The sequence below is a fragment of the Eriocheir sinensis genome, chromosome 38 (assembly GCF_024679095.1).
Source record: "Eriocheir sinensis breed Jianghai 21 chromosome 38, ASM2467909v1, whole genome shotgun sequence".
Taxonomy (NCBI): Eukaryota; Metazoa; Arthropoda; class Malacostraca; order Decapoda; family Varunidae; genus Eriocheir; species Eriocheir sinensis.
This window is the reverse complement of record NC_066546.1, coordinates 1,967,481-1,986,716: the sequence shown is the minus strand read 5'-3', so window position 1 is coordinate 1,986,716 and position 19,236 is coordinate 1,967,481. Positions and strand designations below refer to the sequence as shown.

At 45.0% G+C, this 19,236-nt stretch overlaps 1 pseudogene; it reads left to right on the top strand.

Moving 5' to 3' along the window:
* Positions 1 to 2,557: 2,557 nt before the first annotated feature.
* Positions 2,558 to 8,293, top strand: LOC127008531 (acyl-CoA Delta-9 desaturase-like; annotated as a pseudogene).
* Positions 8,294 to 19,236: the final 10,943 nt, after the last annotated feature.

Genomic DNA, 19,236 nt, shown 5'->3' with positions numbered 1-19,236 from the left:
TACAAGCAAACGGAAGCCACCTTCAGACACCCTTTACTCCTCCCCTCACAGGCCAGACAACACTAACTACCAAGAAGGGACCAACCAACTAAACCTCGACACTTGCCCCGGCAGCGTATTTCCTTTCACTATACGGGTACGTGGCGCCCACTCTTGAATAGATCAGGCCACGTTAGATTAGGTTAGAATAGGTAAGGCTACATGAAGTTGATACAGGTAACTTTGTGTGGGAATCATGGAGGAGGATTTTTCAGAATGTCTTGAAGTTAGCTTCGGAGCTGCAGCCGAACGCCTTCACTCGGGAACCACATACCACTCGTAGAGAGAGTGGGAATATGGCGCTCCCGGCCTCCATAGATAGCAACTGCATATTTGGTGTCCACGTCGTATGCAGTCAAGACGCCCACACCTTCCTGCCGCCCTGCCCCGTGCTCCGACCCTCCCGAACCCCTCCCTTCTCCGATCCGCCCCTCTCCGCCCTACCGCGACCCTCCCCAACCTTCCCCAACCCTTCCCGTCCATACCCACCTCTCCTGCTCCTCCTCCTTTCCCTTCCCGCCCCTCTCCGCCCCTCCCCAACCCTCCCCGTCCCTACTTATATCGCCCTGCTCCTCATCCTTTCCTTCCCTTCCTTTCCCTCCCCGCCCAACTCCGCCCTTCCCCGACCCTCCCCATCCCTTCCCCAACCTTCCCCAACCCTTTCCGTCCCTACTCACCCCGCACTGCTCCTCCCCGTCCCTCTCCTTCCCTTCCATACCCGCCCCTTCCTCTCTGATCTTCCACCCTGCCTCCCCCTGCTCCTCCCCGTCCCTCTCCTTCCCTTCCCTACTCGACCTCTGCTCCTCCCTAACCTCCTTCCCGTCCCTACTCGACCTCTGCTCCTCCCCGTCCCTCTCCTCCCCGTCCCTCTCCTTCTCCCCCCCGCATCACCACAACGTTATACAAGAAACATAATTCCCACAGTAATTATCCCAACTCACTTCAATGCTTAAAGAGTGTCTGATTAGATGTTTCAAGTGTAGTATTTGTTCTGTAGGAAGTATTTTCGATGAGATCTCCCCCTCTTTTTTTTGCCCTCGTTGTTTTTGTGATGACACTTTCCCGGATTCGAACGTGTGATCAGTCCGATTTGTATGGTGTCAGTCTTGTTTTTGTCTTTTTTTTACAGAAAGGAAGCAACTCAAGGGCAAAAAAAAAAAAAAAAATAAATAAATAAAGAACAACAGCGAAAAGGAATACAAGAAACAACCAATAAAGTAAAGAAAGCAGCTCGAGGGCCAAAAAGAAAACAACAACAACAACAACAACGAAAAGCAATAACATAAAAAAGTCCACAAAAGAGATCAAAATGAGTGGCCAGAAGTATTTCTTTTTTTGTGGGGTCTGAAACTCAATTACCACCTGGCTATTTTTTTTTTTTTTTGTTTTCCGCGCAATTCTCTTATTTGTACTTTTCTATTTGTACTTTATTGTTCAGATGACTGGTTGCATTTTGCTTGATATCCCTCCGTCAATATTTTGAACCCCTCATTACAGTTGATGATAAACCGTTTATTATTATTATTATTATTATTATTATTATTATTATTATTATTATTATTATTATTGTTGTTGTTGTTATTATCATCATCTGACCTAACGGCTGCCGTAACTAAATAAACCGATTATTATTATTATTATTATTATTATTATTATTATTATTATTATTATTATTATTATTACACACACACACACACACACACACACACACACACACACACACACACCTTTCCCATTCTTACCTTACACACAATCAGGTTGGAGCACTTAGGTAAGAATACGCCTTTCTCATCGTGCACCTTGGCAGTCGCCGTGTTCTTCATACGTGTTCATGTGTGTGTGTGTTGGGGGGGGGGGGGGGGAGGGCGTGCGGGTGCGTGGGTGTGCGCGCCGTTGAGTTACAGCAGAGGTTCCCAAACTTTTTCAGGCTGGCGCCCCCTTGTCTCCAGGTTGAGTTCCTAGCACCCCCCTCCCCCTCACACACGCGAACATACACCTCTCGGTATTTGGTTTGCTGCAGATTGACAACAAGATGAAATACTTCGCCTCAGTGTTTGTGACAGATTTTATCATTCACATTTTGTAAAAAACAGTTATTAATTACTCCTAATGCCTTCTGCCGCTCCCCTAACCCCCTCTTTTTCCTCACCGCCCCCCTAGACCTTTCCACCGCCCCAAGGTGACCGCCCGCCCACTTCAGGAGCCGCTGGGTTACGGGATGCGTGGCGGGGCGCGGCGTAGTATGAGGTGGGTTAAGGTGCTTGCAACACACAGTGGCGTGGCGGGGGGAGAGGGGGAGTGGCAAGGGTTTACCATCGCCTTATCACTACTCATCTGTCCTCTCCAGAATGGACTGGACCCCGTCACTATATGAGCTTCCTGTTGCTGTCATGCGTGGCCCGGCTGTTGTGTAAATGTGTGTGTGTGTGTGTGAGACGTCACCCTGGCCGTGTCCGCTGGTTGGTGGTGCAAATCGATGTGATTCACCCCGTCAAAACAGCCTCGTCTGGGTAGGCCTCCAAGCACACGCTGGCCTGTACAAGCACATCAGCCCGCCCTCCTGTGTCCCCGGATGTAGGGCAGCTTGCCCAGGGGTATCGGCGTATTTGGGGGCGTATTAACTGCTAAACAAACACGGGGAGTTGAGAATCATGGGGAAACTCGGCGCCCCGGCTTAGGCTCCGCCCTGCCGGGCGGTGTGACTAAATACTGGCGCGCGGCTCCCTGCAGTCAGTCCAACGAGAATCGTAGTACGTAGTGCACCGCACTCACCCCTCATCTGCCCCGCTCCCTCATTAGCTGGAGACTGTCAGTGCCGGTACTCTCATACACACACACACACACTCGCCACCATGGCTCCGCAAGCCCCAGAACAGGAGCTGAAGGACGACCTGCGGGAGGGTGAGGAGGAGCACCACGATGTCTTGGAAGTGCGGGAAATTAATATTGACATCAAGAAAATCATTTCCGACCTCCGCAACCTGGACTACTCTAAGGTGGTGTGGAGAAACGTGATTCTGTTCTCGCTCCTGCACGTCTACTCTGTGTACGGCGCCTACCTGGCCGTCTTCGCCACCCAATGGGCCACCCTAGGCTTCACCCTGATCCTGTACTTCATGGCCGCCCTGGGCATCACCATGGGCGCCCACCGCCTGTGGTCCCACTGCTCCTTCAAGGCCCGGCTGCCCCTGCGCGTGGCCCTGGCCGTGTCAGACCATCGCCTTCCAGAACGACATCTATGAGTGGGCGCGGGACCACCGGTGCACCACAAGTATAGCGAGACGGACGCAGACCCGCACAACGCCCGCCGCGGCTTCTTCTTCTCGCACATGGGCTGGCTGATGTACCGCAAGCACCCCCACGTCATCGAGAAGGGCAAGCGCCTGGACCTGACCGACCTGGAGCAGGACGGTGTGGTCATGTTCCAGCGTAAGTACTACGTGCCGCTGGTGGTGGGCACGTGCTTCGTGATGCCCGCCGTGGTGCCCTGGCTGGGCTGGGGCGAGCACCCCATCACGGCGCTCATGGTGGCGGGCTTCCTGCGCTATACCGTCGTGCTGCACGTCACCTGGTTCGTTAACTCGCTGGCGCACTGGGTGGGCTCCAAGCCCTTCGACAAGAACATCTACCCCTCCCAAAACTCTGTGGTGGCCTACCTCACCATGGGCGAAGGCTGGCACAACTACCACCACGTCTTCCCATGGGACTACCGTGCGGCCGAGCTGGGCGGCCTCATCAACTACAACATGACCGGCTTGGCCATCAAGGCGTGTAGCAAACTGGGCCTTGCCTACGACCTGCGGACCGTCTCGCCGGAGATGATCGAGAAGAGGATCAACAGGACCGGCGACACGTCCTACGTGCCGCTCTACGCCAAGACCAAGGCCAAGTAAACGGGTAGACAGACAGACCTCCCTGCCAGTGCCACCCCAGGCCTCCCCGGTCCCTCCCCGTCCCTCTCCTCCACGACCACAACCAACAACTCTACGCACGGCCCTCTCCACTTCCTCTTCCTCCTCCCGTCACCCCCTCCACCTCCACTCCCCGTCTCGACAAGCACAATAACCCGGTAGGACGTAATATGACGTGAATGTGTCTCGCTTCCCCTACACTCAATGGACTCCTCCGTTCCCCCTCCTAGTGACCACCGTTCCCCTCAACGTGAAAATGATTGAGTTTCCTCATGTCCCGTGTGCCGTAGGTCGCCGTCTGGTGAGCGAGTGAAGAGTGCTGCATTTACACGATCCGTTGCCTTCTATTCACAAATTATGACGTTGGTAGGTGACTGTGAAGATGCGTCTATAGTGTTTGTGTCTGCAGACGCCGTGTAGGGAACGGAGTGTATTTTTTACTCGTGAGTACTACTACTACTTCTAATACCACCGCCACACTCATATACTTGTATACATAGATGTCCCATTACTTACTCTTATTGATATATACCCGCACACATTTACAGTGGCTACATACATACACACACACACGTAGCTGGGAAGGATGTGGTGTCTCAAGCAATTTCTGAAGCTTTTCCTTAAAATTCGAGTCTTTCACACACATTGATTAGATGTAGAGATGGAGAGGGAGTGTAAGATTGTCTGTTTTTAACTCTCTCTCTCTCTCTCTCTCTCTCTCTCTCTCTCTCTCTCTCTCTCTCAAGGTCGTGAACCCCCTGAGCACCTGAGTTTTGTCATGACGAAACACACACACACACACACACACACACACACACACACACACACCTGGCCGCCACCTGCATCAATGTGTGTGTGTGTGTGTGTGTGTGTGCGTGAGGACGTGTTGCACTTCCAGAGAGAGAGAGAGAGAGAGAGACCCGTTACTTTTCTCAGCAAGTTTGTTACGTCAGGATATGTTATTCTTTACATAATCTGAAGAAAACCGTTCTGTTGGCACGCGCGGTAAAGAATAGAATTTTTTTACTTTATATTGAAAGTAATGTTAATGTTATCTTTATATTAGAGAGAGAAAGAGAGAGAGAGGGGGGGGGGGTGAGAGGGAGAATTATGGTTGTCAGTATTAGGACAAGCAGAAACAAACAGTATTGCACTTAATAAGAACAAAAACAAACGCGAAAACAAGCGTATCATGGCAGAAAAAAAATTAGTGTTAACTTTCAGGTCAGGAAATGACTGATCGTGCCAAAGAGAGAGAGAGAGAGAGAGAGAGAGAGAGAGAGAGAGAGAGAGACGCAAGGGGTAGAGGAGATAAATCATGAATCGTTTAGATATTGGAGAACAATAATTATGTTTAACTTTATGAATGTTCGAATGGAAAAGAAAATAAGGAAAAAAAATACATAGGATCAACCACTTCAAAAACGGAGGAAAAATCAGTAAGAATAATTGACTTGTCACTTAAGACAAAGAAATAGTAAAGTTTTGGCCATTTAGAAAGAAGGAAAAGGACTTAATATAATTAACTTGTCACAAACACGGAAGAAATAGTTGAGCTTTATGCTGTTGTTGCCAATTTTAAGACGAACAAAAAACCTCAGACTAAATTTGCTTCCTCAATCTGTCACAAACTCAAAAATAGTTAAGTTTTGATAAGTGGGAGTGAAGGAGAGGTGTGTTATTTTTGCCTCAAGATAAAAAAATAAAAAAATAAATTTGCCTCAATCTGTCACAAACTCAAAAATAGTTAAGTTTTGATAAATTAGAATGAAGTAAATGTATGTTATTTTTTTTAGCTCAAGACGAAAAAGGAAAGAAATAAGACCAAAATCGACTCCCCTGTAACGAGAGAGAATGAATTTACACCTTGAAAGAGTACTATTAAAAGAGTGAAGAGAAGCATGTATTAATCTATTTCAAGACGAATAATAAAAAAAAAACTTAAGCCAAAATTGCCTCCTAAACCTGGAACAAGAGTGAATTTATACCTTTCTAAGAGACAACAGTAAGAGTGAAAAGAAGTTTGTTGCCTAGTAAGACAAATAAACAAAACAAACATTAAGATAAACATTGACAGAGAAACTCAAACCAAAACTTCCTCAAAATCTTAAACCTTAAACAAATGAGTGTATTTGAACCTTTGAGAGAGACTATTAAAAGAGTGAGGGGACAAATGTTTGAAAGTGTGGTCATCCAAGTCCTCTGTGTGTTGTGTTGTGCTGTTACTTGAAGAGTTGTGTTGCGAGTGTTGTTTTTTCCTCTATATTGTGTTGATGTATTGTTCCTTAAGCCTTCATTATTATTATTATTTTTATTATTATTATGCATTATTGGTCATTACGTTTACTGATACAATTTAAACTTTTTACTTGATTTTTAATGTTATTGTAATTATTATTATTATTATTATTATTATTATTATTATTATTATTACTTTTATTATTATTATTATTATTATTATTATTATATTATTATTATTATTATTATTACCACTATTATTAGGGTCCCAGTGAGTCTAGTCATTGTCACTTACTAATGAAATCTCGACCACTTATAACAATCCCCTTCCTCCCTCCCCTTCCCTTCCCTTCCTTTCCCTTCCCTTCCCTCCCCTCCCTGCCCCTCCCCTCTCCTTCCTTTAACTTCCCTTCCCATTCCTTTCCAACCCTTCCTTTACCTTTACCTCCCTTTTTCCTCTGTAGTTTCTCTACATCTTTCCTTTTGCAACTACTACTACTTCTGCTACTTCGTCAGTCCCAACGCCTCCCTCTCCTTGTCTGGCTCCCTTCGTCCCCTGCCCATCCTAAGGCCTACATGTCCCTCCTTCCTCCCCCCTCCCCTTATACCCCTTTATCATACTACTGCTCCGTCAGTCCCCACTCTTCTCCCCTTCCTGTTTAACTCGCTCCGTCCCTTGGCAACGTTCAGCCCTAGATATCCCACCCTCCCTTCCTTCCCCTTTTCCTCCCCGTCCCTGTACGCCTTCCCTTATTGAGTATCTATGGTAATGCTTTGAAGGTGAACGTGACACTGGAGGGGCTAGGCGGTGGGCAGGGCACCGGGTCACGTGGGTTTGTTTACTTGGATCAGCTGATTATGCCTACCCGGCTGTCTGCCCGCCTGCCTGCCCGCCCCTCGCTAATTTGTTATTTACTTCTGTGTTTTGTTTTGGATGACGTGTGTGTGTGTGCCGCATTTCAGTGTATTTACTGTAAAAAATACACTATTCCAGCTGTAGGGACGGTGGTGTAGCGTGTGTTTGACAATATCCCATCTAGGGTGCAGCCTTTGTTCATCTTGGTATAATTCGCTGTTATATTGGACGTATGTGTGTGTGAACCGTTGGCCTTGTTACAGCAGCGTCACGACGAGCCAGTGTCACTAGAGACGACTGGCAGTGGAGAAACTACTGAGCTCTTATTTGTCACCTGAGGACCATATGAGCACGTGTTACTATGCAGATGACTTGATCAAATGAATGTGGTTTATCCTTGTTCCTGTAGGACCATTATAATCACGTGATCCAGTACAGTAGACTTATATAAAGAACAAACAACAGATCTTTATATTTTCAGTACCGTACTTATATCCCCTTACTATAGAAACTGGCTTCCTCAGAGTACAGCTTTTTTTTATACAGGTCCATTATAAGCACATGTTCCAGTACAGGAGACTTAAAAAATAACAAATTACAGATCTCTTTCACGAGCCCCTTACTATATAAACTGCCTTCCTCATGCCACAGTTTTATCAATAAAGGACCATTATAACCATTCACCTACACAGACTACTAAACTGCCCCTTAACACTCCTTACTACTACTAAAGAACAAACTAGTGGGTTTGGTCTTCACTCCCCCCAGACCCTTGCAAGCTGTTATTAGCATCCCCATTCACGGACTACTTATAGATGGTCTTTATCACTCCTTACTACTACTAATGATCAAACTAGTGGGGCTGGTCTTCACTCCCGAACCCTTGCAAGCGAGTGTTACCATACAGGCGACTCCTAATGAACAAAACATGACTTTCTTGTACCGAGTGACATCAGACGTGGAGGTGCTGGCCGGTGCTGGGGCTCGCCTGCCACTAATTAACACACCTGTCTGAGTCTGCACTTGTAAATATATTCTCACCTGGGCGTGGTTATGGGACGAGACGAGAGTATTATATTATGGAGTGTGTGTTTCTATGTTTAGGGATAGTTGTTAGGTTTGTTATGATGCAAGGATGACAAAATATATATACAGAAAGGTGTTCCAATGATTCACTTACCTGATGAAAAATAATATATAAAAAAGTGTTCTAATGACGTATTTGCTGAAAAATATATACTAAAAATTGTTCCTCGGATTGACTAACCCACTGAAAAATAATATATACAGAAAGGCGTTCCAATGATTGACTTACCTGATGAAAAATATATATATATATATATATATATATATATATATATATATATATATATATATATATATATATATATATATATATATATAATATATATATATAAAGGTATCCCATTCACTTACCTGCTGGAAAAATAGATGTACAGAAAGTTATTCCACAGATTGACTTACTACTGAAAAATAATATATACAGACAGGCGTTCCAATGATTGACTTGCCTGATGAAAAAGAACATATAGAAAGGTATCCCATTCACTTGCTGAAAAATAGATATACAAACTTATTCCACGGATTGACTTCCCTGCTGAAAAAAATACATAGAGAAAGGTCTTCCACTGACTTAGATGCTTCTTTCCGCACCTGTTCACGCACTCGCCGACCTGGTCACGGCTACGAACCAAGGCAATCTCAGACTCGTCCGGCTCTCACATCTACTATTTCCAAAGACCGAAAAGGAGACCAGGCGGGTTCTGAGAGTTCTATTAGGCTGTCATTCTCACATGCTTCCGGCTCTCACATTAATCCTTTACAAAGGCCGAAAAGGAGACCAGGCGGGTTTTAATGAGTTTTTTTATGGTCATGATGCAGGAAGGGTCAAACTACCACCAGGGTCATAACACTGCCCATGGAAATGCTCAGAACTCCTATGGAAGCCTTGTAAAATATCTGTGCGTGCTTGGGCGCCGAAATGTTTAAGAATGTGACCCTAGGTGTATAGGAAACGGAAGGAGTGGATGAGAGTAAATACAAAGTGTGTCGTATGCCTGCAGGAAAATAAAATGCCTACCTGCTTGATCTAGTATGCTTGTCAGTTGTATATGTGGCCAAGTCTGTGGATCAAGAAAGTAAGATAACAAAGGGAGTGTATAAGAGGAAATGTAAAGTTTGTCATAATACTAACAGGAAATATAGAGTACATAGCACCTGCCTGATTCTTTACTTAATTCTATAGCTACCTGGTGAAGGCTATGGACCAAAGGAGTAAGATAACAGAAGGAGAGTATAATTATGAGTTAATGTAGTAAAGTTTCTCATAATACTATCAAAGCAATGGAATACATAACACCTGCCTTGTTCTACACCGTTAGCACACCTACGTACACCTGCTCACAAAGGTAGAAGGTAATAAAAGGAGTGAAGACAAATGAATGTAAAGTTTGTCTCAATACTAGCAAGGCAATGGAATACATAACACCTGCCTTGTTATACACCTGTTAACTCACCTGCTCACAAAGGTGGAAGATAATAAAAGGAGCGAGTACGAGTGAATGTGAAGTTTGCAAGGACATGGCATACATAACACCTGCCTGACACCTGCTTGGAGGAAGAAGTAAAGAAAAGTATATTTCCAAAGCTGTAGGGAAAGAATAATACTTCCAGGGAAACAATGCAAGGAAGAAGACACTTAAAAAAAGGTATCTTTCCAAAGCTATGAAGAGAATAATGGTTGCAGGGATAAAGAAGAAAAAGCTCAAGGTATATTTCCAGTTATAAAGAAAATAATGGTTGCAGGGATAAAGAAGAAAAGTTCAAGGTATATTTCCAGTTATAAAGAAAATAATGGTTGCAGGGATAAAGAAGAAAAGTTCAAGGTATATTTCCAGTTATAAAGAAAATAATGGTTGCAGGGATAAAGAAGAAAGGCTCAAGGTATATTTCCAAAGTTTAACAAAGACTAAGGCTTCCAGAACTAATTTAAAGGTGCACTGACGAAGCTAAAGACACCGCGGCGGGCGAGTGGGCCGCAGGAACGAACAGCCGGGTCGGTATTCTCAGACGCTTCTGCCTCTTTCACCAACTCCTTCCAAAGACCAAAACGGAGATCATTCGGGTTCTCATGAGCGTTTCTTTAGGTTCATGGTACAGAAGCAGGGTCAAACTACCACCAGGGTCATAATACTACCCATGGAAATGCCCAAAACTCCTGCGAAAGCCGATTTTTTTTTCTTCTAAGAATATGGCCCTTAGGATCTTCCACTGATTTCTTTGATGAATTTGAATGTTAGGTTTACAATGATTTATTTTCTCGAGTTTTAACGGCCTCACGACAGCAGGGAACCGTTAGTGGAGTTTGCTGTGACGACTCAGTGATTCCCAACCTTTCTTTTCTTGCCGCCCCAATCATGATCCTGAAGCCATGACTGTGACCCCACTGGTTAGATCGCACACACACACACACACACACACACACACACACACACACACACACACACACACACACACACACACACACACATAGGTCCTCGCAGTACCCATAAATCGACGATAAAGAGCACTTGCTCATGTCGGTAGGGTACCTACTGGCGATTACGAGTCCAACACGTGATCAGGCCGTGGTGAATTACACACCCACACACACACCAGAGGACCACTCCCACATCCTCCACATCACACCCACCCACAGATCACTATACTCCATCCACGTTAGCTAGGCAGACAAGCCCCGCCCCCTCCCCTATTTAAAGTATCATTGGCCAATCCACGAGCTCCCTCACCCCCTTTGACTGTCGGGTGGATGCTGGGAAAGGTCAGCTCCTATTGGCCGTTGCTGGGCGGGTGTGGGCGGGGCTTCTCTGCCTCTCTAATGTGAATAGTTACCGGACAGGCAGATGAGTCAAAAGATGATGATAATGATGATGATGATGTTGATTATGTTAAGCTCGTACAAGATGTTTTACCTTAATTTAACTTGTGCTGTGCTATACAATGATTATTCACCTATTTGTGGGTGTATACATATTACTACTTGACCTGTTTTGGTTAGGGAGACCACATCCATATTACATAACACATGCGTTGACCAAGAGTGTAACCAGCTAATGTTCTTGTATTGGCTTCGCGTCAGTGTGGGGTTGTGAACAGTGAAGTTGTAAATACAGTTGTGAGTACAGTTTTAGTCTTCTACATCCATAATACTTATTCTACAGACATTGATCAATATTGTAACCAGCCTGTGTTCTTATATTGGCTTAGCGTCAGTGTTAGGTTGTGAAGAGAAAGATTGTAGGTTTAACGTTATCATATGAGTTTGGAAGTACAGATTGCAAGTACAGTTGTGAATACACATACTACAGACATTGATCAACAGTGTAACCAGCTTGTGTTCTTATACTGTCTAGTCACAGCGTTTGGTTGTGAGGAGAACGGCTGGAAGTATTACGGTGTTCGCTTCGGCATAATGTAAGCAAAGGCCGATGAGTCAGCCAACGTGTGTTTGCTATGATCGGTGTTTGGTTCTGAAAGCCTTGCAGTATTCCAGCTCTCAGTGTATTCTTACTAGCGGCCCGTGATGTAACCAGTGTAAGTGTGTAGTATTGGCCTAGGATCTGTGTTGGGTTGTGAACTGAGTCTGAGAGGTCTAATGTATTCCGCCTCACTATGTAAACTCACTAGAGGCTAACCTGTGTGTGTGTGTGTGTGTGTGTGTGTGTGTGTGTGTGTGTGTGTGTGTGTTGCTAAAAACCGCTGTTGCTTCACTCCCCCTAGCACCTGAGTTCCTTGGATTCCGTAGCTGTTATCAATGTCCTTTCCGTTGTCTCGCAAGGTCACTATAGCAAGGCATACACCAAGGCACCGTCACGTGTAGACCTCCACCTCACTATTCTAAACGCCTACCCACTACTCCTGGTCACCCCGTGCGCTCTGTACACGTTAGCTTGGGCATAAGGTAAGCCCCTCCCCGTTGCCCACAAAGAATATAGCTTTGGCAATTCCACAAGCAAGTCTCGCCCCCCAAACTCTGCCTGGGAACAATTACTGGTGGATGCCGGGACGGGCTGAATCGTATTGGTGGATCCTGGGATGGTGGTCGGGGCTTGCTCGCCACCTTAGCGTCAACGGAGTGTATGAACCTATTATAGTAAATGAGGTTTATATTTTCATGTGATTACTCCTTTGTCATACACCTTTCACACCCTGCTCTCCGCCTCCTCCTCCTCCTCCTCCCTCCTCCTCCTCTTTTAGCTCCGCTGGTTATACCATTCACGGTTTTTGATGTGCGTGTCGTAGTAGAGGAAAACAGTTTTAAAAGTATATATTATAACCATGAATCTTCTGTGATATGTACCACAATGCAACCCTTGTCCGGGGCAGGGCGGGACGCGGGGCGAGGCCAGATCCGAGCCACCTACCGGGGCCTCAACACTGCTGTTACTACTACTACTACTACTACTAGTGCTGCTACTACTTCTACTACTACTACTACTATTTTATCAGTATTATTTGTCATTATGTAAGATTTTTTGTTTCAATGGTTACTTTTTACGCTCCCCTACATCTCTCTCTCTCTCTCTCTCTCTCTCTCTCTCTCTCTCTCTCTCTCTCTCACACACACACACACATACACACACGCACACCACCATCATAACTGCCTCTTTCTCTCCTTATTCCTCCTTACCACTTAGCACTTCACTGTTCCTCCTCCTCCTCCTCCTCCTCTCTTCAGTTATCCACCTCGCCCTTCATAGCAAGTGCACAGAAGGGTCAGAATGAAGCTTCACTGAGGTGATTTCCGCCTCTCTGTCGACGAGTACGTTGGGGAAGGCCACGTCTGGCACACTCTTGGACAGCTCGGGTCTGGCCTCCAGTTCGAAACCCTCTCCCCGGAACCTCTGTACACTATAAGATAACGATAATAATAATGCTAATGATAAAACAACCTGATTACCATGGAAGGTTGCCTATTTTGTTATGGCTCTGATAATAATAATAATGATAATATAGATAAATTCATAGGATCAGCAGAAAGATTATTTTTTATATTATTTCCATTCCCAAAACCTAGAAAGAAAGAAAAAAAAAATCAAGGTGGGCAAAAAAATGAAGTTTGAAGTACCGGATAAAAACAATGCTTGGGTCGTTTCCTGATATATATTGAAAATTAACCTTGTGTATTTGTTTGTCTGTCTATTTGTTTGTTTGTCTGATCTTCTTAGTTGACAAAGGCGACCAGTCCTCCTTGGGTGAGTAACATCAAAACTGTGGTGGTCTGTCAATAATAAAACAAGACCGTGTGTGCCCCGCTGTTTTACTGACCCTTGTGTGTGTGTGTGTGTGTGTGTGTGTGTGTGTGTGTGTGTGTAATTCACCACCACGGCCTGATCACGTGTTGGACTTGTAATCGCCAGCAGATACCCTCCCGACATGAGCAAGTGCTCTTTATCGTCGATCTCTGGGTACTGCCAGGACCTCGCACACCACACACCCCATCCCCCTTGCTCAAGGGGGGACAGTAACCACTCCTAGTCAACGGAAAGAATCCGGCCTGAGCGGGCTTGAACCACCGCCTTGTCAGACCATAAAGCCTGGTAGCGCAGTGCTCTAACCAGTGTGTGTGTGTGTGTGTGTGTGTGTGTGTGCAGAGAGAGAGAGAGAGGGGAAGAGGAGGAGGAGGTAGAGATTAAAAAAAAGGTAGTGGAGGAGGAGGAGGAGGAGGATTACGAGAGACTGGGGAAGAAAAAAGTAAAGTCAGTAAAGTAGGAGAAAGTAAGGTAAAGAAAGAAATTAACAGCATCTTAAGCCTTTTATCTCTTTACTGGTAAACCGAATCAGCCTTCCTTCGTCTGCACTTCCTCCTTCCTACGACTTGAACGCTCTCAAGAGGGAAGAATCAAGAGGGCTCATTAAACGGTTTTGATAGATTGTATGATTAGGCGGGGAAGTGGCAGATGGATTTCAATGTCGGTAAGCGTGATGTTTTAAGTTGAAGCAGTATAACCTTAACGTAATTATCCCTTGAATGACGCCCATCTAAGTAGATCTAGGTGTGAAAGGAATGAAGCAGTCTTAGTGAGCTCTGGTCTCCGTTCAAGAACTCAATGCATGTAAGGGAAGGATCACGCAAATAGAATACTGGGTTTCAATCCAAGGAGCGTGAAAAAAACTATTGTACCAGCATTTGAATTTCGTGCGACTCTCTGGGTGACAACATGGCGCCTGTGGTGAAGGTGGCCACACTTTCTTATCCACGGCTCTGGTTATCCCCACCTCCTGCCCAGCGATTCCTCGAGCTCAACACAAGGGACATAATCATGGCCGTGCGAGTTGGCTTCTGGAAATCAATACGTCAACGATTTTCACAGACCACTCACTGCCCCCATAACTTTACTCCTCACTCGTCAACATGTTCACCAAAGTTAATACGCTGGTCTGTCTACAATACATAAAGGCCTAAAAAATTATGTCCCTTATTCCCAAACATTTCAGGGCTTACACATCTACACTTGATAAGGCTTTGGTGGAGGTTGTATGATATAGTATTTCCGTGGGTAGTTTTGCGAGCCTAGTGATAGTTTGACGAGGCTTCTGCACCGTGAATGTAAAAAAAATAATCGTGAGAACCCGACTAACCTCCTGTGTGGCCTTGACTCGTATTCTCAGACGCCTTTGGCCCTCACAACATACATCTCCCAAAGCCACAAAGGAGATTAATCGGGTCCTCAAGAGTGTTTTTTTGCTTTAATGGTGCAAAAGCCTTGTCATATTACCATTAGGCTCTTGAAACTACCCATGGAACTACTAACACAACCTCTACGAAAGTCTTATCAAACCTAGATACAGAAGCTTCACCAGACGATCGCTAGGCTCTTAAAACTATTCATGGAAATACCCACAACACAACCTCTACCAATGCCTCGTCAAACTTGGGTGTGTGAGCCCCGAAATGCTTGAGAGTATTATGGGCCGGAACTCTCAGACGCTTTCGGCTCTCCCAGCATATACTTCCCAAAGTCACAAAGGCGATCAGTCGGGTTCATATGAGTGTTTTTTTTACATTTACGGTACAGAAACCCGATATATATTAAACTATCACCAGACCGATATATATTAAACTATCACCAGACCGACATATATTAAGCTATCACCAGACTCATAAAATTACCCACTGAAGTACCAACACCCTCTACCAAAGCCTTATCATTGTAGGTACAAAAGCTTTGTCAAACGATCATTAGGCTCACAAAACTACCCATAGAAACACCCACAACACAACCTCTACCTTATCAAACCATATCAAATGTGGGTGTGTAAGTCTTGTCAAACTATCACTAGACTCATAAAACTATCCATAGAAATACTAACACCACACAACCTCTACCAAAGTCTTAACAAATTTGAGTGCAGAAGCCATGTCAAACGATCACTAGACTTTTTTTTTCTTACAAAAGGGCAAAATTATATATATATATATATATATATATATATATATATATATATATATATATATATATATATATATATATATATATATATATATATATATATGAAAAGCCTGCTACTGCTGCTCCCAAAAGTAAAAAATAAAGAGTAGCCAAAAGAGAGGTCAATTTCGGATGGAGAGGTGTCTTGATACACTCTTCTTGAAAGAGGACAAGTCATAGGCAGGAGGAAATACAGACGAAGGAAGGCTGTTCCATAGCTTACCAGTGTAAGGGATGAAAGAGTGAAGATGCTGGTTAACTCTTGCATTAGGGATTTGGACAGTCGAGTGCAGCGGGGCCGCGGGAGGGGGGGAGGCATTCAATTAGTAAGTTCAGAAGAGCAGTCAGCATGAAAATATCGATAGAAGAGAGAGAGGCAACATGGCGGAATTTATGAGGTAGAAGACTTTCAGTGAGAGGAGAGCTGATGAGACGAAGAGCCTTAGATTCCACTCTGTCCAGGAGAGCTGTGTGAGTGGAGCCCCTCCCACACGTGAGATGCAAACTTCATACGAGGGCGGACAAGGCCCATATAGATGGAAGGCATCTGTGCGGGGGAGAATAACTGGCGGAGACGATACAGAACACCCAACATCGAGAAAGCTGATGTAGTGAGAGAAGAGATGTGAAGTTTCCAGTTGAGATTTTGAGCTAAGGATAGACCAAGGATATTTAGTGTTGAAGGTGACAGCTGAGTGTTATCGAAGAATAAGGGATAATTGTTTGGAAGATTGTGTCGAGTTGATAGGTGGAGAAATTGGGTTTTTGAGGCATTGAAGGACACAAGGTTCCTTTTACCCCAATTGGAAATGATAGCAAGGTCTGAGGTTAAGCGTTCTGCAGCCACTAGTCTGGAGTCATGTAATTCCTGTTGAGAGGGTCTTCTATTGAAAGAAGTTGAATAATGCAGAGTGAAGTCGTCAGCGTATGAGTGGATAGGGCAGTTTGTTATGGAGAGAAGATCACTGATGAATAACAGGAAGAGAGTGGGTGATAGGACAGAGTCCTGTGGAACACCACTGTTGATAGGTTTAGGGGAAAAACAGTGACCGTCTACCACCGCAGAGATAGAACGGCCGGAAAGGAAACTGGAGGTAAAGGAACAGAGAGAGGGACTGAATCCGAAAGAGGGCAGTTTAGAAAGCAAAGACTTGTGCCAGACTCTATCGAAAGCTTTGGATATGTCTAGCGCAACTGAGAAAGTTTCACCGAAACAGCTAAGAGAGGATTACCAAGAGTCAGTTAAGAGAGCAAGAAGATCGCCAGCAGAGCGCCACTTGCGAAATCCATACTAGCGATCAGATAGAAGGTTAGAAGTGGAAAGGTGCTTTTGAATCTTCCGGTTAAGGATTGACTCAAAAGCTTTAGATAGACTGGAAAGTAAAGCTATAGGGCGGTAGTTTGAAGGATTGGAGCGGTCACCTTTCTTAGGCACAGGCTGTACGAAGGCGTACTTCCAGCAGGAAGGAAAGGTAGATGTTAACAGGCAGAGGCGAAAGAGTTTGACCATGGAAATACCCACAACGTAACCTCTACCAAAGTCTTATCAAAAGTGGGTGTGTAAGCCTTGTCATACAATTACTAGGCTCACAAAACTACCCATGGAAACACCCACACCATAACCTCTACCAAAGCTATCAAATGTGGGTACAGAAGACTTGTTAAACTATCACTAGGCTCACAAAATTACCTATGAAAACACGCACAACACAACCTCTAACAAAGCCTTATTAAATGTAGGTCCAGAAGCCTTGCCAGCCGATTACTAGACTATCGAAACTACCCATGGAAGTACCCACAGCACAACCTCTACCAAAGCGTCATCAAATGTGTACATGAGCCTTGTCAAACCATCACTAGGATCATAAAACTACCCATGGAAGAACCTACAACACAACCTCTTGGAAAGTCTTATCAAATGTGGGTGTGTAAGCCTTGTCAAACGATTACTAGGCTCATCAAGCTACCCATGGAAACACACACACCATAACCTATACCAAAGCCTTATCAAAATGTGAGTACAGAAGCTTTGTCCAACTATCACTAGGCTCATAAAACTACCCTGGAAACACTTACACCACAACCGCTACGAAAGACTTATCAAACTACCACTAGGCTCATAAAGCTGTCTTTGGAAAGAGCTACTCACAACCTCTACGAGAACCTTATCAAATGTTTACATAAGTCTTGTCAAACTACCACTAGGCTCATAAAACTGCCCATGGAAACACCCACACCATAACCTCTACCAAAGCCGTATCAAATGTTGGTACAGAAGACTTGTTAAACTATCACTAGGCTCATAAAACTACCTATGGAAACACCCACAACACAAGCTCTAACAAAGCCTTATTAATAATATGTAGGTGCAGAAGCTTTGCCACCCGATCACTAGACTATCAAAATTACCCATGGAAGTACCCACAGCACAACCTCTACCAAAGCGTTATCAAATGTTGGTACAGAAGACTTGTTTAAACTATTACTAGGCTCATAAAACTACCTATGGAAACACCCACTACACAACCTCTACCAAAGCCTTATGAAATGTGGGTGTGTAAGCCCCTAGAATTTCAACGTGAGTTGCCTGGCGTGATATTATGGCCAACATAATTGATCGATGTACTGATTGGTGTGTGCAATGACAGCAGGCTCTCGATTACCAATGGAATTATAGACTTTTACCTGGGTTGACTGAGACTGTCCCGAAGAATATATTGATTGGCTTCAGAGGACGGGAGAGAAGGGAGGGAGGGAGAGGAGGGAAAGAGGGAAGGGTGGAGGCAGAGGAGAGAAGGAAGGGAGGGACAGGAGGCGGAGGAAAGAAGAGAGGGAGAGAAGGAGACAGAGGAGAGTAGGAGAGAGAGAGAGAGAGAGAGAGAGAGAGAGAGAGGTCACTGTGAATGAAAACTGCGCGACTTTAAAGGGGGTCTCTCTCTCTCTCTCTCTCTCTCTCTCTCTCTCTCTCTCTCTCTCTCTTTCTATCTCTATCTATCTATCTATCTACCTATTTATTTGTTGATTTTCTGAAGGAGGAAAGAAAGAAAAAAAGGGAGGAAAGAGAGGAAGAAGGAAAAGGGAGAGAAATCATGGAGGAGAGGAGGGAAAAAAGGAAAGGTGGAGAGAGGAAAAGAAGCGAAGGAAGGAAGGTAGGGAGGTGGAAGAGGAGGAAGAAAAGGGAGATAAGAAGGAAGGAGGGAAGAACGATGGAAGAGGAGGAAGGGAAGGAAGAAGGGGAGGTAAGGAGGGAGGGAAGGATGAAGGAAGAGGAGGAAGGGAAGGAAGAAGGGGAGGTAAGGAGGGAGGGAAGGAGGAAGGAAGAGGAGGAAGGGAAGGGAGGAGGGGAGGTAAGGAGGGAGGGAAGGATGAAGGAAGAGGAGGAAGGGAAAGGAGAAGGGGAGGGAAGGAGGAAGGAAGAGGAGGGAGAAAAGAAGGAAGGGAGAGAAGGAAAAGATGGAGGGATTATTTTTTTCTCGTTTTTCCTGTCTCTCCTTTATTCATTCTCTCCCTCCCTCTCTTCTCTCCCTCTCCCTCTCCCTCTCCCTCTCCCTCTTCTCTCTCTCTTTATTCATTCTCTCCCTCCCTCTCTTCTCTCCCTCTCCCTCTCCCTCTCCCTCTCCCTCTCCCTCTTCTCTCTCTCTTTATTCATTCTCTCCCTCCCTCTCTTCTCTCCCTCTCC